We start from the raw sequence: 27151 nt of genomic DNA, 5'->3' as shown, positions 1-27151 counted from the left end.
GTATTTGTTTTGAAATTAATTTTACTCATCATAGATTTTACTCATCACAGGCATCTTCAGCAGCCTGATTTGATTAATTTTTTTCTAAATAACGTAAATTACTTCCTGCACATCTACCCTATCAGTCCACCCCCTCCCACCCGCCCCCGAGCCCAACTAGTTCAAACTTTACAGGGCATAATCCTTTTAAAATATTGTCAGATACGGTTACGCTTTTGCTCAAAACCTTGGAAGAAATCTTGCTCATTCACAGTGAAATCCAAAATCTTGACAGTGGCCTACATGACCCCCAGAGCTGACCTGTTTTTTAACCTTATCTTCTACCACGCCCTTGACTCTTTTCAACTCCATCCAGACACACCAGCGTTATCACCCCTTCTCAGACACAGCACTTAATGCTTCCCCTGGTTAAATGTGTTTCCACAGATCTGCACAGGACTCTGCCCTCAGCTCCTTTAAGTCTTTTCTTCAGTGTCCACTCCTCAGTAGCATCTAATCTGGTAACATTACATCATCTCTGGTCACCACTCACCCCTGTTCTCTATTTTACTCTTCCTCAGACACTTACCACCATCTAAAATAGTCTATTTTTATATTATTGATTTTGTTTGTTGATGTTTCTCTTCCTCTAAAATATAAACTCCAGGAGGGTAGCGGTTATATTCTGTTTGATTTGCTACTATATCCCCACTAGCTAGAACAGTTCTACAACGCAGTTTATCAAACTGATAAATGTAAATTTTTGACTAACATATATATTTAAAATAACATGACAGGGGCGCCTGGGTGGCTCAGTCGCTTAAGCGTCTGCCTTCAGCTCAGGTCATGATCCCAGGGTCCTGGGATCGAGCCCCACATCAGGCTCCTGGCTCAGCGTGGAGCCTGCTTCTCCCTCTCCCTCTGCCTCTCCCCCTGCTCATGCTCTCTCTCTCTCTCTCTCTGTATCTCTGTGTCTGAAATGAATAAATAAAATCTTTAAAAAAATAATAAAAAAATAAAATAACATGATAGAAAATGTATACCACAAATATCATATATTTTTTATTTATCTGATTATATTTATTTTGATGGTCTAAAGAGTAAGAATGCATTTTATACAGTATTTATAGCCAATATTCCAAGGAGCAAAAGCTAAACAAATTAATTAATTAAGCATGATTACACTGTAGACAAGCAGCCTCTTAATCCTTTTAGCACTTCATTGTTAGGTGACAGTGACAGGATTTGAAAAAATGAGATAAACATATTATGTCTGTTCACAGTTATAATGGAGAGTTAAAACATTCAAAAGCATTGATGTTAAACTGATTTTAGAGATTTCTGGGACAAAATTTTATGCTTCTTTCCACATTACTATAAAGCAAATGTTAAGTGAAAGAAATCTCAACCTTAAACTGCTGGAAATTATCTAAGGGTGTTTTCTTTCTTTTTCAACAAGCAATTGTTCATATTTTTTAATATGAATAAATAAACCACAATTATCACACTGTCTTTCAAAAAGCCTCTGAAGTTTTGGAGAAATATGAATTTCTACTGCCTAAGTCTTAAGAATCATAAAACAATACTACATACAAATTAAAAGCAGTATTCCCAGAAGGATTGAAATAAATATATCCATAACAATCTGAGAAGTTAAATGTATTTTAGGGGACACTTATAGATTTTATTAAGAGATGCCTAATGGTAAATATAACATCAATTAAAAATGAGCTATAATTTTTGAGAATTTATTATGCTAAACACAATGCTAAGGATGTACATTCCAAAAATTCTGAGGACAAACCTGCCCCTTCTGTGATAGTCTGCATTTAATTAAAGAGAACCCCATACATCCAGTTACTTGGCCCCAATGGAATTAGCCATCTCTAGTAAGAGGGAAAATGGCCATCAAAAGATACCAGGTCCTATTTAGCCCTGTTAGCTTATAAGGAAGAAGCATCTTCCTTTTAAGAATCTTGATATGGGGAGATGATACTGGATTATCCAGGTGGGTCCTAAATCCAATCATAGTGTCTTTGTAAGAGGCTGAGGGACATTATATATACATAATGGAGAAGGCAATATGGACATGTAGTCAAAGCTTGGAGTGATTTACCCATAAGCAAAGGAATGTCACCAGAAGCTAGAAGCAAGACAGGGAATCCATCTGTCCTAGAGTCTCTGGAGGAAACGTGGCCCTGTTAATATCTTGATTTCAGCTCAGTGAAATTGATGTTGAACTTCTGGCCTCCAGAACTATGAAGGAAAAAATTTCTATTCTCTTAAGTCAACCAGTTCATGGTAATTTGTAATGGCAGCCTTAGGGAATTAAGACAGATTTTGGTAGGGGAAGGTGAGATGCTGCTGTTACAAATACCTAAAAATGTGGAGTAGCTTTGTAATCGGACAGTGGGCACAGACTTGGAAAAAAATTTGAGGTAGAGGATAGAAAAAGCCTCGACTGCCTTGACCAGGATATGAACAGTAGAAGTATGAATGTGAACGGTGACTCTGATGAAAGCTCAGAAGAAAATGAGAAATGTGTTATTAGAAGATGGTGATAGGTAATCCTTGTTATTTACTGGCAGAAAATTTGCCTGAATGTGTCCTATAGCTGTGTGGAAAGCAGGATTCATAAGCAAGGAATTTGGATTTTTGAGTGAGGAGATTTCTAAGCAAAGTGTTGAAGGTACAACCTTGTTTCTTCTTGCTGCTTATAGAAAAACACATGCGGAAAGTGAGAAATTGAGGAAAGAATTGTTAAGAAAAAGGGAACCAGCACTTAATGATTTGGGAAATTCTAAGCCTGTTCAGATAGCAAAAGATGCGAAAATTCAGAGACCAGCTGTTAGGAAGTTGTGCTATGCAAACAAGGCCCAGTGTGTGGCTAGAAAAATTTTGCTGAAGATACTAGTTTTGTGACTCATGGATTCACTCAATCATCTCAGCACAAGCCAGGAGTGGAAATGGGATTATCTAGGAAAGATCTGTGGAGGACTCTCTTGCTAATGTTCTGAATCCTCATGAGATTAGCAGAGGACCCAATAGGTTTTTGAAAATGTTATACCTACAGAAACACTCCCAGGTTGGAATGAAAGAGACAGAGACAGGACAAAATGAAGGAAGACTGCCAGAGTTCCCAAATTCTGTAAGTAGAAAATATACTGATAAAACTTCTCATCTGAAATATGTAGTAGCCTTCAAGAAGAAGTGATGATACATTGATGGCAGAGCCATGGTCCCAAAGAATGGAGCTGTGTAGGGCCAAAGGAAGATGCCCAAGCCTAGGAAACAGATCAGAGCCATGGGCCCAGAGGGCAGAACCTACAAACACATGGAATTATTTCTAACCCATAAAACATAATGGGATTTTACATGTTAGATTTCAGTTATTTGAGAACACTGATTTTTTTCCTCCTTATATGTTATCCCTTTGGAATACAAATGAAGATGAAACTTTCCCCAGGATGGAACATAGGCAGAATCTAAATTATGCTGATCTTGCTGATTTAAATAATGCGATTTAAAAATTTTTGAGTTGGTGATATTTAGGTACATTTTGGACTTGTGTTGATGCTGTAACAGGTTGATACTCTAGAAGACACTGGGATGGAATAAATGTATTTTGTACGTGGGATGGATATGAATCTTTGGAGACCAGAGGGAAGCTTGAGGTAGATTGAAATGTCCCCCCAAAGATATCTGCATCTGAATCCCTAATTCCACATTCCCATGCCTGGAGACATTACCCTCTATGGAAAAAAAACAAAAATAAAAAAAGACTTTGAAGATGTGATTTGGTTAAAGATCTTGAGTTATGAATTATCTAGCTGAGCCCTAAGTCCGGTAAAAGTGTCCCTGTAAAGGGAAGCAGAGGGAGACTTGAAACAGTGAAGAGGAAAGGCAATGGGAGGCAGAGATGTAGTAATCAGTCCACAAGCCAAAGAATGTTAGCTGCCACCAGAAACTGGAAAAGCCAAGGAGCCAATTTTCCCCTATAGCATCTGGATAGAACATTAATACCAATGAAATTAAAAACTACCAATTAAAAATTAATACGAATAAAAAAACCCCTCTACATGTCAAAATTTGCAAGGCATTGCTAAAATTCTACTCTTGGGAAATGTTATAGCTCTTAATATATTTATCAAGAATAAGCAAGATCAGAAACTAAAAAATGTGGCTTTCGACATAATTATAAGTAGAGTGCAACAGCAAATTCAAAGAAAGAAGTTCCCAAATTATAAATGTAAGAAGAGGCTTTCTGCTCCCCTCAGTTCTGTAGACAACCTCATCTTCTGGTACAGGGCCAGCTGTGTCTCTGAGACATAATTGTAAAGGTTAGAGTACATAGATTTGGCCCTACTGGGCACCTGGTCACCAGGGCTGCCTTTAACTCTGGCAAAGTGAATATTGTTGCCATCAATGACTATGACCCCTTCATTGACCTCAACTACATGATCTACATGTTCCAGTATGATTCCACCCAGGGAAAATTCAACAGAACAGTCAAGGCTGAGAATGGGAGACTTGTCATCTATGGAAAGCCCATCTCCATCTTCCAGGGGTGAGATCCCACCAACATTAAATGGGGTGATGCTGGTGCTGAGTATGTTATGGAGTCCATGGGGTCTTCACTACCATGAAGGGGCTGAGGCTCACTTGAAGGGTGGGACCAACGGGTCATCATCTCTGCGTCTTCTGCTGATGGCCCCATGTTTGTGATGGGCATGAACCAGGAGAAGTATGACAACTCCCTCAAGATTATCAGCGATGCCTCCTGTACGACCAACTGCTTGGCCTCTCCAGCCAAAGTCATCCACAACAACTTTGGCATCATGAAGGGATCCATGACCACAGTCCATACCATCGCTGCCATCCAGAAAACCATGGACAACACCTCTGGGAAGCTGTGGTGTGATGGCTGAGGGGCTGCCCAGAACATCATCCCTGCTTCTATAGGTGCTGCCAAGGCTGCAGGCAAAGTCATCCCTGAGCTGAATGGGAAGCTCACTGGCATGGCCTTCTGTGTCCCCACCCCCAATGTGTCAGTCATGGAACCAAACTGCTCCCTGGAGAAAGCTGCCAAATATGATGACATCAAGAAGGTGATAAAGCAGGCATTAGAGGGCCCCCTCAAGGGCATCCCAGGCTATACTGACCAGGTTGTCTCCTGCGACTTTAACAGTGACACCCACTCTTCCACATTCATTGCTGGGGTTGGCATTGCTCTCAATGACCACTTTGTCAAGCTCATTTCTGGTATGACAATGAATTTGGCTACAGCAAACAGGTGGTGGACCTAATGGTCCACCTGGCCCTCAAGGAGTAAGAGCCCCCTGGACCATCAGTCCCAGTGAGAGCAAAAGGAAAGGAGAGGCCCTCAGCTGCTGGAGAGTCCTTGCCCCAACTCATCCCCCAACACACTGAGAATCTCCCAACATCTACACAGTTTCCATCCCAGACCCCCTACAGAAGGGGAGGGGCTTGTGGAGCACTACCTTGTCATGTACCATCAATAAAGTACACTGTACCTAGCTAAAAAAAAAAAAAAAAAGAGAGAGAGAGAGAGAGATGTTAGTAAAATAACACATACTCATGATAGTGAAAATCTAAAAAAATTAAAAACTAGTTATTTAAAAAGATAATCAAACATCTAGAGCACTGATAAAAAGAAAAGACAAATGTAAATAAATTTATTCTGAAATAAAAAGGAGAAATATCTACAGATAAAAATAAGATTTAAAACTACTAAAATTATGTTAAAAGTATGAATTTCTGCTTCCAGCCATGATGGAGTAAGAATTACTCCAGACCCATTGTTCCACTATGACCAAAGAAAACTCTAGACAAAATAAATAAAGTTTTTCTTTCAAGCACTTGAAAACAGGCATGCAAATCTATGAAAATGGGAAGGTAGAAAGCAAGTGAGTGACCCATATCATCACTCTGACTTTTCAGCAATTTCTAGACTGTTAGTGCAGGGTTGGTTAAAAAAGACAGAGAGTGTAAACTCAGTGATATTAATGCATTAAAGAGCTGAAGATTGGAGTTCTGGAGGCTGCAGAGGATGAGAGTTGCAGAGTTTCAGAGAGGGAGGGTGCCTTGAAGAAAAAGAGTCTCTGGTATCTGCCTAGACGGCTCCTTGAAACGTTACTCAGTACAAGGTCACCTATCTACAAGGTAAAAACTCTGTGAGGCCAAGCAAAACACAGAGATCATGCTCTCGGTTTAGTAATTTCAAGGGTTCAAACATGTTGGTAGACCTTTGAGTTACCAGTCAGAACTAGGAATCCTCAGCAATCGCCTGAGACATTCATTAGAGACCCATGAGAAGTGATACCTTAGTAATAAGACTGTATTTGAATTAACCCTGGAGTGAAGGCTACTCAAGTTCACCCCAATAAATCTTTAAGATAGGGTCTCTTCAGAGGTCGATGACCCCTGAAGGGATCAAACTGATTCCATAACTTGGCCGTTTGACAAAATAAAACCAAACAATCTATTAAAAAAAGGACAACAATGTACCAATCACCATAATAATAGTTGAAAAGCTTAACACTCCTCTATTAGTAATTAAAGGAACAAGCAAGCATTAAATTTGTAAGGCTATAGAGGACTTGAATAACACCATCAACCTCCTTGGCCTAATTGATATTTATAGAACACTCTACCTAATAACGGCAGGATACACATAAAATATTCAGCAAGATAGATTATATGCTAGGCCATAACACAAGCCTAAAAAATTTTAAAAGTTCACATCATACAGAGTATGTACTCTGAACATACTGGAATTAAGTTAGACATCAAAAAGTAAAGTAAAAAATATCTAGAAATACCCCATACAGTTGGAAATTCCACAATTTTCAAATAATCTACAGATACTATGTATATAGTCAAGGGTATTACGATAGTGTTGTGTGGTGACAGACAATAGCTACCTATGTGGCAAGCACAGTATAATGTATAGAGCTGTCCAGTCACCTGAACGGTGTACACTTGAAACTGAGTAACATTGTGTATCAACTATGCTTTGATAGGGGAAAAAAAAACAGTTTGGTAGCATTCACCAGTGGGAGGAGGGGGAGTCGGATAGAAATTAGATAGTATATGGGAATAAGGGAAAATAAAAATACAGTATATAAAAATTGTTGGGCTATAGCTAAAAGTGTTTAGAAGGAAGTTTGAATATTTTATTGCTTAAATTATAAAAATAAAAATTTTGAAGTTAATAATCTAATTTTTCAAGCTAAAAAATAAATCCAATTAAAGCCAAGTAAGGAAAATGAGGAAGATAATAAAGAGCAAAAATCAATTAAACAGAAAATGAAACAACAATAAATCAAGGAAATCAAAAGAGCATTGAAAAGATCAGTGACGTTGGTAAACCTCTACTCAGTGTGATCAAGAAAAAGAAGTACACAAATCACCAAAATCATGAGGAAGAAAAAGATAGACACCATTATATATCTTAGAAACATGATAAGCATAAAAAGTAATATAAACCAGTTTATGGCAATAAATTGACAACCTAAATCAAATGGACAAATGGATAAATTCTTTGAAAGAAACAAAATACCTCGTTTGCTTAAGAACAAATAGATATCCTGAATGGCCATATATCTATTAAATAAACTCAATCTGCAGTTAAAAATCTCCCTAGAAAGCTAACTCCAGGCTCAAGTACTTTTATTAGTGAATTCTACCAATCATTTAAGAATGAAAACAATACCAATTCTATACAAACTCTTTAGATAAAAAGAGGGAGTACTCGCCAACTAATTTTATGAGGCTTGCATTTTCCTGTACCAAAACCAATCAAAGATTATATAAACAAAAGAAACCCAAATCAGTTCCTCTCATGAACACAGAAGCAACATTCTTTAAAAAAATATTGATATGTCCAATATAGCAATATATAAAAAGAATAACATATCATGACAAGGAAGAATTTATTCTAAGAATGCAAGGTTATTTCAACATTTTAAGAAATCAATCAATACATTTCTGTATATTAAGAAAATAGGGGAGAGAAAAACCCTGTAATCATTGCCATTGATTTAGAAAAAGGCATTTGACAAAATTCAACAGCAATTCCTGATTAAAAGTTTCAGCACATTAAAAATAGAAGGAAATTCTATCAATCTGATAAAGGACATCTGCAAAAAACTACAGCTCACTTCATATTTAATGAGAAACAAGGAAAAGATGTCTACTCTCACTACTTCTTTTTAAACTTTTACTGGATGTCTTAGCCAATGTAGTAACAGAAAAATATATTAAAAACATATGCAAAGGAAGAAAGAAAATTGTCTTTATTCCTATATGACACAATTACGTACACAGAAAATCCTAAGGATCAAAAATCTACTAGAATAAATATGTGTGTTTAGCAAAATCATTGCCACAAAGTCAATATATATAAATCGTGATGTGTTATCCCTGTAATAAATTATTGGATGCATAAAAGTATTTTTATATTATTTAAAGGAGTATCAAAAGCATGAAATAATTAAAGTTTAACAAAGTAAGTGCAATACCTATACACTGAAAATCACAAAATATTTTTGAGAGAAACTGAAGAGTTAGTAAAGGAAGAGCTGGGCCATATTTATGGGCCGCAATACTGAATATTTTTCTGACCCAATTATTCCCAGAATAATCTATATGTTCAATGCAAACCTAATTAAAATTCATGCAAACTTTTTTTAGTAGAAATTGATGAAAAACTGAAACATATAATAATGCGAATGACCTAGACTACCAAAATAATTTAAAAAAAAAGTCAAATTTGGAGGACTTAGTATAAAGCTACACTATGGCATATCTATAGATATGAAGATCAATGAAACAGAAAACAGAGTCTTAAAATAATCTAACACAATAGACTGATTTTTGACAAAAGTGTCTATGCAATTCAAGGGAGAAAAAATATTCTGTGCACCTACTGGTGCCGAAACAACTGAATATCCATATGTAATAGAAAATAAATTTCAAGTCTTTTATAACATCATGCACAAAAATTGTCTAAATATGGATCATAGAATTAAACATATGAGCCAAAACTTGAAAGTATTCTAGGGAAAATCCTGAAAACTTTGTGATAAGCAAGAATTTCTTAGGATACAAAATGCATGAATTATAAAGAAAAGCAGATAAATTGGAATTCATGAAGATTAAAAACTTTTCAAATAATACAACTAATTTTGTATATTGAAGAAGAAAATGAAAAGGTAATCAAAGCGCTTGAAGAAAATAATTGTACCACATCTTTCTGACATAGACTTATATACAAAATACATCAGGAATTTTTACAATTCAATAATTAGAGGATGAGCAACCTAACAAAAAAGGGCAAAATATTTGAATAAACACTACACCAAAGAAGATAGAGCGATCACTAAACACATAAAAAATATTCGACATCTTTAGCCATTGGGAAATGCAAATTCAAATAATAATAAAATAACAATACACACCATCAGAATTGAAAACTTTAAAAGCTGGCAACTATTGTTTATAATGCAAAGAGACTAAAATTTTTATACACTGTTGAGGGTGGGGGATATAAAATGGTACATCCACTCGGAAAACAATCTAGCAGTTTCTTAAGAGGTTAAATACACACTTAGAACACACAACCCAGCAGTTCCACTCTGAGAAATTCACCCCAACATAAATAAAAAATGTATACCCAACACTGTTATGAACCAAATGTGTCCCCTGAAAATTGATATGTTAAGTGCTGGTATTTGGAGTTGAGGCCTTTGGGAGATGACGAAGTTTAGATGAAATTTAGAAATGGGGCGCGGAGGGCAGCATTCCCGTGGTCCGGTGAGTGCACTTACAAGAAGTAGAAGACACACCAGAGCTTCCTCTCACTCCACACACTTGCAGCGACGAAAGGACATGTAAGCACCCAGGTAGTGGCTTCTACAAGCCAGGAAAAGGGCCCTCACCTAGAACCAAATCTGTCAGCACCTTGATCTTGGGCTTCCCAGCCTACACAACTATGAGAAATCTTTTCTGTTGTTTAAGGCACCCCGGGTCTATGGTATTTTATTTTAAGACACATGCAAATCTTTATATAGTAATGCACATAGCAGCTTTATTCCTAATAGCCCCAGTTTGAACCTTAAATGTCCATCATCAAGAGAGAGGACAAATAAATTGTGCTATATCCATTTAGTGGAATACTTAGTCATAACATAAAAGAAGGTACGTTATAACAATGTGGATAAATTTCAAAATCACTATGCTGAGAGGAAGAAGCCAAATACAAAACAATACATGCTGTATGCAAAAATATGAAATTCTAGAAGAGACAAATGGATTTGGTAGTGACAGGTAACAGTTCAGTGGTGGCCTGGGGCCTGGGCTGGGCTGGGGTGGGAGCTGGGAGGGTTTGACAAGGCAGACTAGGGCCGGCAGGAAAGAATGGATTTGGTTTGAGTGAATCTTGATTATGGATAAGGTAGTACAGTGTGTGTGTGTGTGTGTGTGTGTGTGTGTGTGTGCGCGCTAACTCATCAAACTATACACTTGAAATGGATGCATTTATTTTATTTAAATTATACCCGAGCATTAGTATAAAAAATCAAAATTAAAATGTTAGAAAACCAGTATTAAATGGAAAAAATACAAAATGCAAAAAATTTTAAATATAAAAAAGTATAAAAAAGAATAAGAACAGCTAAATAGATTAATAAATAATAAATTGAAATGGTAAGCAAAGACTATCTCACACACCAAAGAGGCCCAGACTTAATTCTATAGATATAAAATTTTCCTGAAAAGTGTAAAGGCGTATGTAATTTCTTTCTTACAGGAGTTGTTACAGCAAATAGTAAAAGAACAAACATTACCTAATTTATTTCACAAAACCATTGCCACCTTGATTAGCAAAGTGGATTGGGAAAGTACAAAGAAAATAAATCACAGGCCTACTTTGTTTGGAATCACAAAAGTAGAAATCCTAAAGAAAGTATCAGCTAACTGATTTCCATCATACCTAACAATAATCATAGAAATAGAAATAAGGGTAGGATGGGGTTTATTATTTGCTCATATTGATAAAGGTGTGGAAAGAGTAAATGTGGTCACTAGTAGGGGGCTTATCAGCAATTTTGTAGATTGTGGTTCAATTTCCCCAAGTACAACCTCACCTCTGACTCAGAACAATAAGGAAGGGCCAGTGTTCCTTCAAGCCAGTCTCCCTTTATTCAGCATGTTGTCTGCATCACATGAAGCCTGCTGGTAAGTGCTGGGCTACTTACTATACAGTCAGGGCTGTCATGTCCTTCCAAGCCTTTTTGGTTGCTACTCTCCAACTGTTCTAGAAGTCCGTTTTATGAGAAAAGGCAACACAACAGTTCTGCGTGCCCAATCAGCTTTGCTCCAACTTCTGCTTAACAGACGGCATTTTCTCCAGCCTATAATGTTGTCAATTATCAGTGGTGGGATGGAAATAGAGTATTTGTTGTCCTTCTTGAAATATGATCAATTCTCACCACTCTGCTGGCAAAAATGAACGGAGCCATCAGTTACCTCGTTTCTTGTTGCACTGCAATGTGCTCATACCTTTTTTTTTTTTTAAGATTTTATTTATTTATTTGACAGAGAGAGAGAAAGCACAAGCAGGGGGAGCAGCAGGCAGAGGGAGAGGAGAAACAGACTCCCCACTGAACAGAGAGCCCGATGCGGGGCTCGATCCCAGGACCCTGGGATCATGATCTGAGCTGAAGGCAGCCGCTTAACCAACTGAGCCACCCAGGCACCCCATACCTTCTTTATATGCTCACCAAATTCCCTTTGCATGCAATATAAGCCATGTGTTTCTGTGAGCATCTGTTATTTGTGGTGCATATTGGAACTCTTTCTTAGTTTCAAAACATATGATGTTATCTCTACTATTTTGCATCTTTTTGCCCATTTCTGTATGTGCTGGGGTGAGTGATGGCATAAATCTCTACTTATGACAGTTTCTTTGCAGTCACTCTATTGATAGATACTTTGTTATTTATGCACTGGTATTTATAACTTTACACTTGGGCTATAGAGAGTGTTTATTCCTCTTAAACTGCTTTTTTTCATACATAGACATAAAAATGTTAATCTATCACCAATAGGTATTTCAATTTAGATTTTTTCCCCCATCATAAAGATGAATGGAACTGAATCACTTACATTCTAAATCAAGTGCAAGCTTTTACAATATAATGATTCAACAATTCTACGCATTCCTGACGTTTGCTCTCTGTGTTTAAGATTGTTTTTTGCCTCTTTTTTGTTGTTTATTCATTTGTTTTGTTTCTTAAATTCACCATATGAGTGAAATCATATAGTATTTGTCTTTCGCTATTTCTTAGCATTATACCCTCTAGGTCCATCCATATTGTTGCTAATGGCAAGATCTCCTTTTTGTGATTAATATTCCAGTGTGTGTGGTGTGTTTGTGATGTGTTTGTGTGTGTGTATATACAGCACTCTTTGATCTATGGATGGACACTTGGGCTGCTTCCATATCTTGGCTATTGTAAATAATGATGCAATAAACATAGGGGTGCATATATCTTTTCAAACTAGTGTTTTTGTTTTCCTTGGGTAAATACCCAGTAGCAGAATTATTGGATCATCTGGTAATTCAATTTTTAACTTTTTGAGGAACTTTCATACTGTCTCCAGAGTGGCTGCACCAGTGTGCATTCCCACCAACAGTGCATGAGTTTCCTTTCTTTCCACATCCTCACCAACACCTGTTATTTCTTGTCTTTTTGATCTTAGCCATTCTGACAGGTGTAAGGTGATATCTCATTATAGTTTTAATTTACATTTCTCTGATGATTAGTGATGTTGAGAAACTTTTTATGTGTCTGTTGGCCATTTCAAAGAATGTCTATTCAGGTCCTCTGCCCATTTTTAGTTGGATTATTATTATTATTATTTGTTGTTGTTGTTTGCTCTTGAGTTATATAAGTTCTTTATATAATTTGGATATTAGCCCCTTATCTGGTATATCATTTAAAATATCTTCTATTAAGTGTTTTGTCTTTTTGTTTTGTTGATGATTTCCTTTGCTGTGCAGAAGCCTTTTATTTTGGTATAGTCTGAACAGTTTGGTTTTTGTTTCCCTTGCCTGAGGAGACATTTCTAGAAAAACATTTCTGCAGCCAATGTCAAAGAAATTACTGCCTATGTTTTCTTCTAGGAGTTTCATGGTCTCAGGTCTCACATTTAAATCTTTAATCCATTTTGAGTTTATTTTTGTACATGGCATAAGAAAGTGATCCAGTTTCATTCTTTTGCATGTTGCTGTCCAGTTTTCCTGGGACCATTTGTTGAAGAGACTGTCTTTTCTCCTTTACATATTCTTCCTCATTTGTCATAGATTAATTGACTGGGTTTATTTCTGGGTTCTCTATTCTGCTCTACCAATGTGTCTATTTTTATGCCCGTACCACACTGTTCTGATTACCATAGTTTTGTAGTATATCTTGAAATCTGGAATTATGATACCTCCAGCTTTGTTCTTCTCTTTCAACATTGCTTTGGATACTTGGGGTCCTGGGTTCTACACAAATTTTATTTTTATTTCTTCTAGTCCCGTGAAAAATGTTGTTGGTATTTTGATAAGAATTGCACCAAATCTGTGGATTGCTTTTTTATTCTAGTTTTAAACTTGTGTGGACTAGAAACATGAGAGAAGACATTCTGGAAATCTTTCCTTCAATTTACCCCTGTTGCTATTTCACACATTTATTCACCCATACAAATCTCAGTCACAGAGAATATGTTGCATAGCAAGTAACATATCCACTTATGTATATAAAATATTCACATATAATAATCTTTAATATTCTCAGAAGTTTATGTAAATAAAAACAGAATTATTATAAAATAATTTGTAAAAGTCAATGTTTTCAAAAGTGGTAATCAATGTACTGTTCCATTCCTTATTAATGAAAGAATACAATTTATATACTATATTATTAATACTATACCTAAAGAAAATTATTCTTTAACTCCTTGAAATTCTTCAAGTTAAAGGCACTCTAAAGGAAATTTTAAAAACTAAAGACAATATATATGAGTGCTTTAAAACTATTTTTTTAAAAATCCTCTATGCCTGGGGCACCTGGGTGGCTTAGTTGTTAAGCATCTGCCTTCGGCTCAGGTCATGATCCCAGGGTCCTGGGATCGAGCCCTGCATCGGGCTCCCTGCTCGGCGGGAAGCCTGCTTCTCCCTCTCCCACTCCCCCTGCTTATGTTCCCTCTCTCGCTGTGTCTCTCTCTGTCAAATAAATAAATAAAATCTTAAAAAAAAATAATAATCCTCTATGCCTGAGTAAGTCTCTATTTTCTAGAAAGAATGTTGACTTCCTAATGTCTCCTATGAAGATATTAAACCATTGGAAATTAGCATTTTTCTGTAAATTCTTGCTCTCTTAATTGTCTAGAAATTCATTGTTTTAAGGTTTCAAATACATGCCTATTAATTTTATAGCTATTATTTATTATTTTTATATATCATATTTTGAAGTAATAGTATTTTTTTTAATACGACTATAAGGCTGTGACTAATAAATCAAGTTTTTAGTTGTACTTTATAATAGTCCCTTGGATGTATATTTATTATTTGAGGATAAATAACAAACATAATGTAAATATTTCAATGATTAGCATTGCCCCAGAAACTCTAAACATATTGAATAAAATATGTTGTGTTAAACAATGAAATATTTGTGAAGTACATAACAAACTATAATTACATGAAATAAAAACCTCTGAGGGAAATAATATAAACTCTATTGAAAACATTTTTAGAAATAGTAATAATAAATATACATTTGCAATTTAATATTAACCTTAATATTAACTTGACATTGCATATTTTGTATTCTCCTTAGACCCTGGAAATATTCCTTTTCTGTGGATTTACCACACTCCAGAATGCTTCTTTGTTTTGAATCATTTCATCTCAATAAACCAAGGATTTCAATTCATGTAAGAATATACATTATATATCTGTCTTAATAATAATTCAGGGCTACCCATTTGAATATTTACTATCAGAGAATAATTCTTTCTGCATCAGAAATCAGGAACTTGATCTGAAGTTCACCTGCCTTCAAAATATCAAAATACCATCATCTTGTTATACCTTCCAGACAAAAGAAAGGATGGCATATCTTCCTAATGCATTAAGGCAAAGATCATAGGGTTGAGGGACAGAAGTCTTGGATTTGTGCCTGGATATGGCCTTTATTGACTGCCCATATCATCAGGTATCTCTGAGTTTTACCTCTCTCTCCTGGGAGAATGAATGCACAAATGAAATTTACTTGGAAAATGTAAATCATCATCCGTATTGTTTGGTATCTTAACCAGGAACACTTCAATGACGAGTCAGGACTGATTGATTTGTCCTCAAATTCAAACTGATGGTAAGCCAATGTGACATTTTCTCTTTGATTTCCTATTAGTTAAGATCCAATCAGTTAATAGAGGCAGTTACTATGAGCATCTGGTCACAAAGGAAGTCGAAGAAAAGGAAATCAAGAGAGCAGAACTGGTTGGCAGGAGGTGAAACTAAGGAGCTACTGTGAGAAATTCATCCAAATCACGACAGAGAAAAATGTCCTGGCTTTTTCCTTCTTCCCACCTTCCAGCGTTCTGCCATGGACCTCACTGGCACTTGCCAAAAACCAGCCTGGGAACAATGGTGTGAAGCACTCAGTGTTTTGTGATAAAAAGATCAGGGTGGAGGTGGGAATGAATTTGTAAGCAGAGAGGCAAATGATCAGCAGGTATGAGCTGATCTCTAGGATGGCCTTTTCTCAGATGATAATAGGCATTTCCAGAAGGAAAGGTATGTTTACCAAAATAGCACTGATAAAATGCCTGCCCTCCATCACAAATTTCCCTAGTACTTGATCTATTATCCTATGAACACTACTCCCTACTCCAAAATTGTGCTTCAATGGAATGAATAGGTTTTCAGAAGGACAAAATAAGGAGAACTGATTAAAACAGTAATGATCCTTCCCTTCTGTCTTGATATCCCTTTAGCTCTCCCTTTGCAGGAGGACAGGCTATATCCAAATTCAGTTTCCTCTGTCAGGAAGGACTTAGTCATGATCTCTAGGCATGGACATCAGACATTCCCAGACAAAGGCTATAAATATCTGGCATACCAAACCAGTTAGTTGGCTTGGCACCAAGAAGGTTCTAAATTCATCCTGCTACCCACTTCACACAAACACACACGCAAGTTTGCTTTCATGTTTGCTGTGTCAGAATAAGAAAGATGGGAGTATATTAGGTTCCTGAGTCTGCTGTAATAAAGTACCACAGACTGGGTAGCTTGAAATAAAAGAAATTTACTCTCCCACTGTTCATAGAAGTCAGAAGTGTGAAATCAAGGTCTTGGCAGAGCTGTACTTTCTCAGAAGGCTCTAGGGGAGAATCTTTCCTTCCAGAGGGAACTCTTCCAAGCTTTTGGTGCTGCTGGAATTCCTTGGCTTCTTTGGCTTGTGGCCACATCACTCCAGTCTCTGCCATGGTCTCCAACATTGCTTTCCCCTCGTCTGCCTGTGTGCCCTCTTCCGTTTGTCTCAAATTTCCCTCTACTTTTTCTATTACAAAGGATACTTGACATTGAATTTAGGGTCCACCCTTATAATCCAGGATTATCGAATCTCAAGATCCTTAACTTAATCACAACAGAAAAGATCCTCTTTTTTTTTTTTTTTTTTCCAAATAAGGTAACATTTGTGAGTTCTAAGGATTTAACCTGGATATCTTTTGAAGGACTACTTTTGTCTTTTCTTTTTTTTCACCTACCATAGTGGGAAAAAGGTCCTTGCATTGCATTGCACTGGAATGTAGATTCACATAGGAACCCCAACAAACCCCAACTTCAACATATTTCTCTGTAGGAAAATGGGAGAATCAAAAGGAATCTGACCTTCTCTTCTCTTGTTGACCTTTAGCCTATATGAATTTCCAAGTCCTTTTTCACAACAAAGCTTCCGTCTTTAATGAGAACTATGTGTTGTTTGGGAATTAACAGTGGAGATCCAGAAGGGATACCTATTACACTACAACAATGCACTGTAACAGATTAGTTTAGGAGACCTATTTTGAATGGTTATCACACACATATAATAGGATACAAACTTACATTTCTAGAATAACATGACTGCGCAGCCCACAGACCTAGGAAAATGACAGCATGGAAAGAAACACAACACATTCTAACAAAACCTGAATTCTTCAGTGATCTTAAATTGTCCCCTCTACCCCTGCCTACTCATGAGGAAATCACTGCTGCAGGTAGGTTGCAACCACCAATTCCAGGCTTTTCCTAATGCATAAAAACCCAGCAACAGCTGACTTCGTTAGCTCTCTTGGAAGTAAAGAATCACCATTAAGGCACATATATTCCAAATGATTTTTCCTTAGTGAATCATGCATTTATTATAGTTATTTCTTTAAGTTAACAAATTCTTATTTAAGGAATTTTGCATTTGATTCCTTCCACTACCAATCACCACAGTTCTTTCAAAGTCAGAATCAAAATCTTCAAAAGAACTTTTGTTCAATCCACAGTTATCACTGTCAGTCCAGAGTTCTTTCAGTTGGGCTTCTCCCCTTGGATGTGGACATAGCCAAATTCAAAAATCCCCCACCTGTAATCTTTGGGATCCAATTTCTTTATTTTAGGGCCCAAGAATTCAAACTGTAGGAAGTATATTGATTGCTATTTTGGCAAGTGATCTAAAATTATTATTCCTTCATTGTTTCTAATACTGAAAAGTCTTGGGGGCCCGGGTGGCTCAGTTGGTTGAGTGTCTGCTTCGGCTCAGGTTATGATCTCAGGGTCATGAGATTGAGCCCCACATCGGGCTTCATGCTTAGCAGGAGCCTGCTTCTCCCTCTCAGTCAGCCCCGCCTGCTCGTGCTCTCTCTCTCTCTCTCTCTCTAATAAATAAATAAAATCTTAAAAAAAAAAAAGAAAGTCTTGTTACTTCCACTCTACTCCATAAGTCTAGCAGAAAATGTTACAGGCCTCATTGTCATCATTGTAACAAGCTTGCTGTGTTGGAAGCATAACCTGTGTCTCAATACAGCCACATTCAGTTAGTTTTATATATAGGCTATATGCAGCATAGAAAACAGAACTTTAATAAAATAAATTAATAATTAATTATATCAAGATTATCCAAAATTATTTAAATGAAATTGAAGACTTGAAAGAAAATTTCTCATAAGTCTGCCAAATGTTTATTACAAATCATGTTTTTGGGGTGCCTGGATGGCTCAATTGGTTAAGCATCTGATTCTTGGTTTTGGCTCAGGTCATGATCTCAGGGTCCTGGGATCGAGCCCCACATCAGGCTCCACACTCAGCCAGGAATCTGCTTGAGGATTTCTCTCCCTCTTCCTCTGCCCCTCCCCCAACTTGCATTTGCTTGCACTCCCTCTAAAGTAAATAAATACATCTTTAAAAAAATGTTTTATTTTAAATTATGTTTTGTTATAAAATGAAAGAGCCTATATTTTCTTAAAAAGAGTAAGCATCATGGAAGATATAATAGAAGAGAAGCATTTCATTTGTTTAGATTGGGATTAGCAATCTATGGCCATTGCCTGTTTTTACATAAGAGCCCATGGAAGAGTTTTGAAATTTCAAAACGGTTAAAATAATCAACAGAAGACAATATCTTACAACACATGAACATTTTAGGGAATGCAAATTTTGGTGCCCATAAATAAGAGTTTCACTGAATACAACTATACTCTACGGTATATCTACGGTTGCTCACATGCCCCAACAAGAGTTGAGTAGTTGTGACAGAAATGATATGGGCTATAGACCCCAAAAGATTAACTGCCTGGCCCTTTATAGGAAAGTTTTTCCAACATCCAGGGTAGATGACTGAACCAAAAAAAAAATTATCCCAAACAAAATATATCACGTATCATAATTACTATAATCTCTGTCCCCCTACTGTTTCTACCTATCTCTCTCTCTCTCTCCCTCTTTCTCTCTCTCTCTGTTTGAATTTCTTCTAAGCCTTCAATGACTCACTAATGACTTTAGGAAAACATTTAAATTCTAGGCCAGAACTTCAAAACTCCTAAATCTAACACTAAACAAATTATCCCAGTTGTATCTCCTATGTCCTAAACAACCAAATCCTGACAAGTTGTTTCCATACTCATCATCCTCACAAATCTAGAGGGTTTGTCATCTTATTCCTGCTCCTGAATGAAAGCCTACCCTCTGCCCTCCATCCTTGATTCAAAATCTTCCCTTTCTGTCGAATCATTGTATTTCACTCAAGGATGGAGTACATCTCTCCTCTTCTTTTTTTTAATACTTTTCATTGATGATATCCTGCTATGTATCATATTTGTCTCATTTTTTTTTTTGCATTAAGGATTCCAAATGTTAAGTAATATTTTGGAATATTTCCCCACTTTTACAATATCCACCCCTAATATACAAATTACTGCATCTCTCTCCTATAATTAGGGGCTATTTCTCCTATAACTTGGATTCTTTAACCTCTCCTCACAGTGTTTTTCAAGTTATAAGAACTTGATTTCTTATTATTGTATCTAGAATATTCTGAAACAAAAGCAGAGATATAGAAATCAATGCATATTTAAAAAACAATGATTATATGAACCATATATTTATGTTTTATTTTAATTTTTTAAAAGATTTTTATTTATTTATTTGACACAGAGAGAGAGAGAGAGAGAGCATGCACATGCAAGCAGGCAGAGCAGCAGGCAGATGGAGAGGGAGAAGCAGGCTCCCTGCTGAGCAGAAACCTCAACATGGGGCTCGATTCCAGGACCCTGGAATCATGACCTGAGCCGAAGGCAGACACCTAATTGACTGAGCCACCCAGGTGCCCTATATTTTTGTTTTAAATTTATGAAAGATATATGAGAAACAAAAAGGAGGGAGGGAGAGAGGGAGGGAGGGAGGGAGAGAGAGGCGCATGGCATTTGAAAGCAACACCAGAACATTCCAACAAAGCCCCTGGTCTGACATCTGCGTTCCAGCCCCAGTATCCAGATATCTGTTGATGAAATGGTAGAATCAGTGCTGTGGCCATCTGTACCAATTAACTGAACACTAATGTTCTTGCTGCAGCTGATGGTTGAGACCTCTGCAGCACGATAAAGTGCCTGGAAATTCTATTTGCCATTTTGTGGAAAGGGGTAGGAAATATTGATCAAGGCTATAACATAAGACCTCATGCAATTCAGAACAATAGAGAGACATTAAGACAACAAATATTTTCAACTAAAGAATAAAGGGGTTCGTTGTGCATCGGCTATGCGTAATTACGAACAGTTGCTACCTTCCTAATTGGATGATTGGGAAATGCTTTTTAGCTGTGGGCATCCAACTGCCAGGGTCGAAATTGTTCACCGTGTACACTGATGTCTGATGAACAGTCTTCATACCCATAGCTCTTGCCCTGTCTAAAAGTACTCACCTTTAGGCTTTCAATAACAAAAGCCAACCAGCATTAATTTACATTATGATGAGAAATGGGAAAGGAGCATGTTGCTAGTAAATGAGAAAATTTTTTCTTAAAACCTGTGACAAATTCAAATCAGCTAAATCACAAAAAAGGTCATCTTGTGCTATTTCCTGAAGCTACAAGTCTCTGAATTTTTATCTACTAATTATATGTAGTTCATACAAAAATGCCTAATTTTGGTTCCAATGAATTTGGAGTTATGTATATTTGCACAAAAATATTTTATTTAACTCAGGATACAATGCTGTCAGGATATTATGTAAGCTGATAAAAATATACTCTGGCATCACTGAAGCAACAACAGCCGAAGGAGCAACTGCCTTTGGAAATTGGAACAAGGCTAGTGATCCAGGGAGAGCACTGGTATTTTCATGGTCCTATAGAACTGGTCTTCATTTTATCTGAAATTATCTGGATACTCCCAGTCAATTTCACACAGTCCACTGTGCAGCATGTAGATGCCTGTGTCAGCCATCCCACCTTGGTTTTTTTTTTTTTTTTTTTTTTGGTTGTTGTTGTTGTTTTTAATAGCAACTTTCTGTGACAAAGTAGATTTTATCCAAAAAAATAGCTATCATACCACAGGGAAAAATGCAACTTTCAGAGTAGGATGAAGAAAGCATTTCTTCCAATGCACTGCTACACTGACAAAAATTAGGTGAAGATTTAGCTTACCTCTCAGATAATACACTGCAGCCAAATCAGCCGGGAATTTATGTCTGCCAGGGCGCAGTGATAGTGACAGATATAGATACTGCAATCTGGTTTCTTTCTAATTGTTCTGTCATTCAAAACATTTGTGTGAGGATTAAGAAAGAAAAAAAAGATGATACTTAAATATGGGTAAAGCTGAGATAGAAAGTGAAAAGCATCCTTATACCCCAGTTGCCTGGTTCCTACATTCTTGCCTTTGCGTCTATGAATTTCAATATTTGTTAAGTACACCTCTGTTGTGCTATAATAAGAGTCTTTCAAAATACAACGGACTAGAACATGAGTCAAGCCTCCATGTTTTGTGATGCTATTTCCCCAGGCAGCCCAGCTTACTGCACCTCATCTTGCCCCAGCGTTAACATTAGAGGGAAATATTAAGAGTTCCATCATTGCCTGAAAAGTGAAATACATCTTTGAAGGCTTCATAGAGGCTAGGAATAGAAATATTATAAAAATGTCACCAGAGAGTTAAAAACACATTCCATATTTGCTTTTTAGGTTTAAGAGTAAGTGACTGAAAGTCTGTTCTGATGCTAAGTTTCAACAAAACATTATCAGGCAATGGCTTTAGATATAATGTGGCAAGTCATATTATTTTTCTAATTATAATTTGTTAAGCAAAAAACATGGGACATACAAATATAGCAGCAAAAGGATATAGCTAAATCTAAAACTAAATTATTAGAGTAAGTTCTTCATTATTTGATATCCTACTAAATACAATTTTTGTGAACAGCATGTGTACTAAAGCCCTATGTGATAGCAGTAAAACAGCATGGGTAATTGGTCTCCTGCATCAATATCTTAAAGCTATTAAAATTATTATGTATTTTTCAATTTCATGCAAAACTTCAAAATCTCAAAATTAAAACAACATTTTCTGCCTTACTGTAAGGACCATGAGGATATAAACATTTTTTTTTTTTGTATTTGCTACTGATAAAGATGAGTACCCAAAACAGTTCATAGATAGAAAACAAGTGCTCAAAAAATACCTTTAAATAAATAAAATGGTAATTATTTTCAGAAGTAACAATGACAAAAGCATTTTTAAAATTTCTGTGCTTGCCTACCTTTTATTTTTTGCAAATTTATAAAATAAATTTTGGCAATTTCTTTTAAGTGATTTTATTGTTGGTTATATTTCAAAGTATCACACCGATCTTTAAATTGGCAATTTGCTATTGTGGGTTGAATCACATCCCCGTCGAATTCACATGTTGAAGTCTTAACCCTCTGCACCTCAGAATGTGACCTTATTTGGAGACAGGGTCTTCACAGAAGCAATCAATTTAAAATGTCATTAGGGTGCGTTTTAATCTAATATGGCTGGTGTCCTTTTAAAATGGACAGATACACACATAGAAAGAACACCATGGAAAATGAAAGCAGAGATCAGGGTGACGTTTTTATAGCCAAGAGACATCAAGGATTACCAGTAAACCACCAGATGCTGGGGGAGAGGCATGGAACAAACTCGCCCTCAGAGGCCTTAGAAGGAACCAACCCTCTGACATCTTGACTGTGTACTTGTAGCCTCAGGAACCAAGACAATACATTTCTGTTGTTTAAGCCACCCAGTTTGTGGTACTTTGTTACAGCAGCCCTCAAAAACTAATACTAATATTAGCAAACCAGTAATGTGCATAGGTTTGTCTGGTGGTTGTTTCTCAGGAAATACAATAATTATTATTTTTTAAAACATTTTTTTTAAAGATTTTATTTATTTATTTGAGACAGTGAGTGAGTGAGAGAGCAAGAAGGAGCAGGGGAGGAGCAGAGGGAAAGGGAGAAGCAGGCTCTTCGATGAGCAGGGAGCCCATTGAGGGGCTTCATCCCAGGACCCTGGGATCATGACCTGAGCCGAAGACCGACGCTTAACCGACTGAGGCCTCAGGTGCCCGAAGTACAATAATTATTCACAGCATGCCATGAATATTATGTTGTTTAATAAGAAAATATATTTTACTTATATATTTTATATGTTATATGTTTGCTTATATATTATATTTACTTATTAAATATATTTATTATGTTGTGTAATAAAATATATTTTACTTAAAAGCACTGTTGTCCTTACCAAAAAAACCAAAAACTTACAAATTAGCTTTTCTTCCATATTTAAAAGAGATGTTTTTCAAACCCTAAGAAGTTTTTCAGTTAATTTTTCAAGAACTACCATGAATAATAATAATATTTTGCAGCTTTCAACGAATATAGCTTATATATCAAATTTACACGTGAAAGAGAAGACATATTTCAAGGACTCTTTTTAAAATCTCTGGTTAGTTTTGGAAGTTTAACTTGCTCATGAGTTTAATTTTTTTAATCACCACGGAATTGTTAGGCAAATACACAATAAGAATCTTTTGTAAACTGGCAAAAAATATTTTAAGCATAAAATAAACTAAAATAAATATAAAATAACTATATCTTATATTTATAAAGAATTTTATGATTAAAAAATAAGTCCTTTAATCTTCAAAACTCTATGGGGCAATATCTTAGGCATTATTTTTGCAAATTTGACCGCATGTCAAATTGACCGATACCTGGAGGAACTAGATATTAGACTGGTGTACAGGACCGAGTTTTGAAGGAAGGGAAAACATAACACAATCTCCTGTTTTTGTGATTATTATTATATATTGCTATCGCATGTAAGTATATACGAAAATAAATCACCCTAGGACTTCAAATCAAACCCCTCCCTAAAGTATTTTAATGAGACTTGGCAGAGATATGTGTCTTCCAACTCTAGCTTTGTTTAAATTTTAAACTCTTCAAGTTAACTACAATTGGAAAATGTTTGCTTACTTTGTTCAAAGGTCTCACAAGCTCAGCAAATCTTTTTAGAACACAAATTCAACTTCCTGCCTTCCTTTCTGTCTCTGCTACACAGTACTTCAATAGTGTTATTTAACCTTTTACGTTGTCTCTTTTTTAACTACTCATTCTGTGTGTGTGTGTGTGTGTGTGTGTGTTAAATATCTTATCCATGCTAAGTAAAATTTGCCTACACATCTGTAACTGTGATTACTCATAACTTAAATGTCAAATCCAGGGCATGTAACTTAACCTTGAGTTAGAATATGTTTAAAATAAATGACTATCCACTTACAAATTTGAAGAATTAAAGTATGTGTTTGTCATTAATAACTTTGAAAAATATTTGGGAATCCCATGCAGGTGACCTGTCATAGTTAATAATAAGTATGCACTGGTCAAACTATTACCTAAATATTTATTTTTGTTGTTCAAAAATTTGAAGCTATTGCTCATATATGCCTTTTAAGTGGTATTATTTAATACTTAAATGCAAAACTTCACATAAACAGTAAGAATATAATATTTTGGGGAGTGTCTTATATAACATAAACCATCTCTCGTAATGAGAATTTGTATTTTCTTTAATCTCAATTAGAATGAAAAGCCAGTTCTCCAAGGTTGAATCTCAGTCAGAGCATGTCTTTTATGACCTCCTGCAATAAGTGAATGTACTGATGAAAATGGAAAACACTAGAATGCCCAGATATAGTCCTCTACACAGGTGAAAAGTAATTTTTCTCCACAACCAAAAGTTTATAAATCACATGTTCTGCAGAAGTTCGCACTTAGTCACTGATGCCAGTGAAAGCTTGACTGCCTCTACAGATAGTTATTCCAGTGATAAAGCAGCTGCTGGGGGCCATCTTGTAGCATTGTTACTGTTAAAATGGCGGCTGACTACCCAAATTTGATTTACAGTGAGAACTTCCATAAGAAAAAACTCTCAAGACTATGGACTCTGAGAACTGAGGGTTCTCAGAGGGGAGGGGGTGGGGGATGGGCTAGCCTGGTGATGGGTATTAAAGAGGGCACATATTGAATGGAGCACTGGGTGTTATACGCAAACAATGAATCATGGAACACCACATCAAAAACTAATGATGTATTGTATGGTGACTAACATAACAAAAGAAAATAAAAAAGAAAAGAAAAAGTTCTCGATAGCTTGGGGCCTTTCTCCGTGCTGCCCCTCCAGCATTAGTGATTCTGGCCACAGTAGACTGGCAAACTCATCACCACATCTGCATAACACTTTAGATTATTGTGGGATGTTCATGCCTTTGTTTTCATTTTACCTAATACGGCATCACAGAAAAACAGAAAGATCTTAGAACTCCTTTCTTTCTCTTTTTTTTTTTTGCTTCCTGTATTTGTTTTTTCCTTTCTGACATTATTAATGCTTCCTATGTACAAGGAACTTTTTTGATATTTAACACTAGTGAACATATGAATAAACATATTAGAGGTTAGCATATAACAGAATCACAAGTAGAAACAGTCACAGAAACATAAGTGAAAAGAATCTCAGTTTATATACCCACAGTACAGGTGTTGCTTTCTCCAGTAGTGAAAGATGTATTCACTTTTCTAAACTTTCTAATTGCAAACTCCTAGTGCTGTCCTGAATAGATATTTTCTTGAAGTTTTAAAGATTACCATAAGCTTATCTAAGTGAATGACATTTTCTACTAAAGAATAATGTTTAATCGGGAGTGAGTCTTTTGCTTTGGGAATATTCCCAATTCACTGTAAAGGCAATTTCCTACTTTTAAAATGTAATACCGTTTTGATGTTCAGCAAGCTAGTTTCTCTAATATTAATATTAATGAATTTGAGATCAGTTTTGTACCTGGAAAATCAATAAAAAGCATAAATGCATTTCACTAAGAAGACTACAAGAATACTCTGTAGCTTATAAAAGGTACCTAGAGCCACTGTCTCAAGACCAAAACATGTCAACTGTTAATCTGTTGTACTGTATAAAGTAAGCATTCATAGTCTTTTGTTATTGTTGTTAATAATGTTGCCAATTACAATATTATGATCTTTCTTTGAACACTATAGAATGTGTATACAATACATACTTTACTTATTATAAGTGGACTTTCAGAGAGCAGACGAACACAAACCAACTCAGTAGAAAATCAAAGGTCATTACTTAGGGCTAAACTTTAGGGCTCAAATTTCCCACTGCTGAATGATTTTCTTATACACCTTTCTTTGCAGTAAGAGTACAGTGGTCATATCCTTCTGCTAACCTCTGCTTCCAGGGCTTAATAAAAAGCCTAACTTAGAGTCTGTGTTCAATAAATTTATTTTTTTCAATTAAATCACATGAAATTGGTCATACATAATAACAAATGTTTGAATGAATAAATGAATTTTGAATCAGTTAAAAAGTCACACTTTGATTAATTTTAGCTTCATCGGTACCATTAATATCACTTCAGTTAACTTAAAAAATGAAGACAATTGAATTAAGTTATATCAATATTAATGATTATTTTATTTCCAAATACATTTAATTATATTTATTATGCACTAAAATCATAATAAAAATGCTATGTGCCTTCAGTTGACAGAAAATAATTTTTAATTTGAATAATGAACTTCTACTTCATTTATCTTGTCAGTTCATATTTTCTGTGATAAATTTTTTGAAAGCATATGAGCTATAAATGAGATATAGACAACATGTACATTAAATTTTCTTATAAATACAGATATTAATGTTCAAGACATAAGGTCCTGATTAGTTTTTTCATTATTGACTTTCAGAAACATAGAAGCTTTTAATTGGATGATAATGCACAGTGGGAAGGGTTCATTCCTGAAGAAGTGCCTAGAGAATACATCGATGGCATGAATGCATTTCAGGTTTAGTGAGCTGCCTGGAACAGCATTAGAATCAAACACACACAGATCTACCAGCACGAGGCAGGGAGAGGCACAGCCATAAATCAGCCCCTGCAATTATTAAAAGATGATCACTAGAAATTCCCAAAAGTTTGCAACTAGATTTTGAAATACCAGATCTTGATTAACATTTTAAACAG

At 35.9% G+C, this 27151-nt stretch overlaps 1 non-coding gene and 1 pseudogene across 1 annotated transcript; one reads left to right on the top strand and one right to left on the bottom strand.

Moving 5' to 3' along the window:
* The first annotated feature begins 2580 nt into the window (after positions 1-2580).
* LOC113918742 lies at positions 2581-5311 on the top strand (annotated as a pseudogene).
* Positions 5312-18039: 12728 nt separating this feature from the next.
* On the bottom strand, positions 18040-18142 carry LOC113919105. Its single transcript, XR_003518835.1, has one exon. It is a non-coding gene; the product is annotated as a small nucleolar RNA SNORA1 (small nucleolar RNA).
* Positions 18143-27151: the final 9009 nt, after the last annotated feature.

Source organism: Zalophus californianus, chromosome 1 (assembly GCF_009762305.2).
Source record: "Zalophus californianus isolate mZalCal1 chromosome 1, mZalCal1.pri.v2, whole genome shotgun sequence".
In the NCBI taxonomy this organism is placed as follows: domain Eukaryota; kingdom Metazoa; phylum Chordata; class Mammalia; order Carnivora; family Otariidae; genus Zalophus; species Zalophus californianus.
Note: the sequence above shows the minus strand (reverse complement) of the source record. Positions and strands in the feature narration are given on the sequence as shown.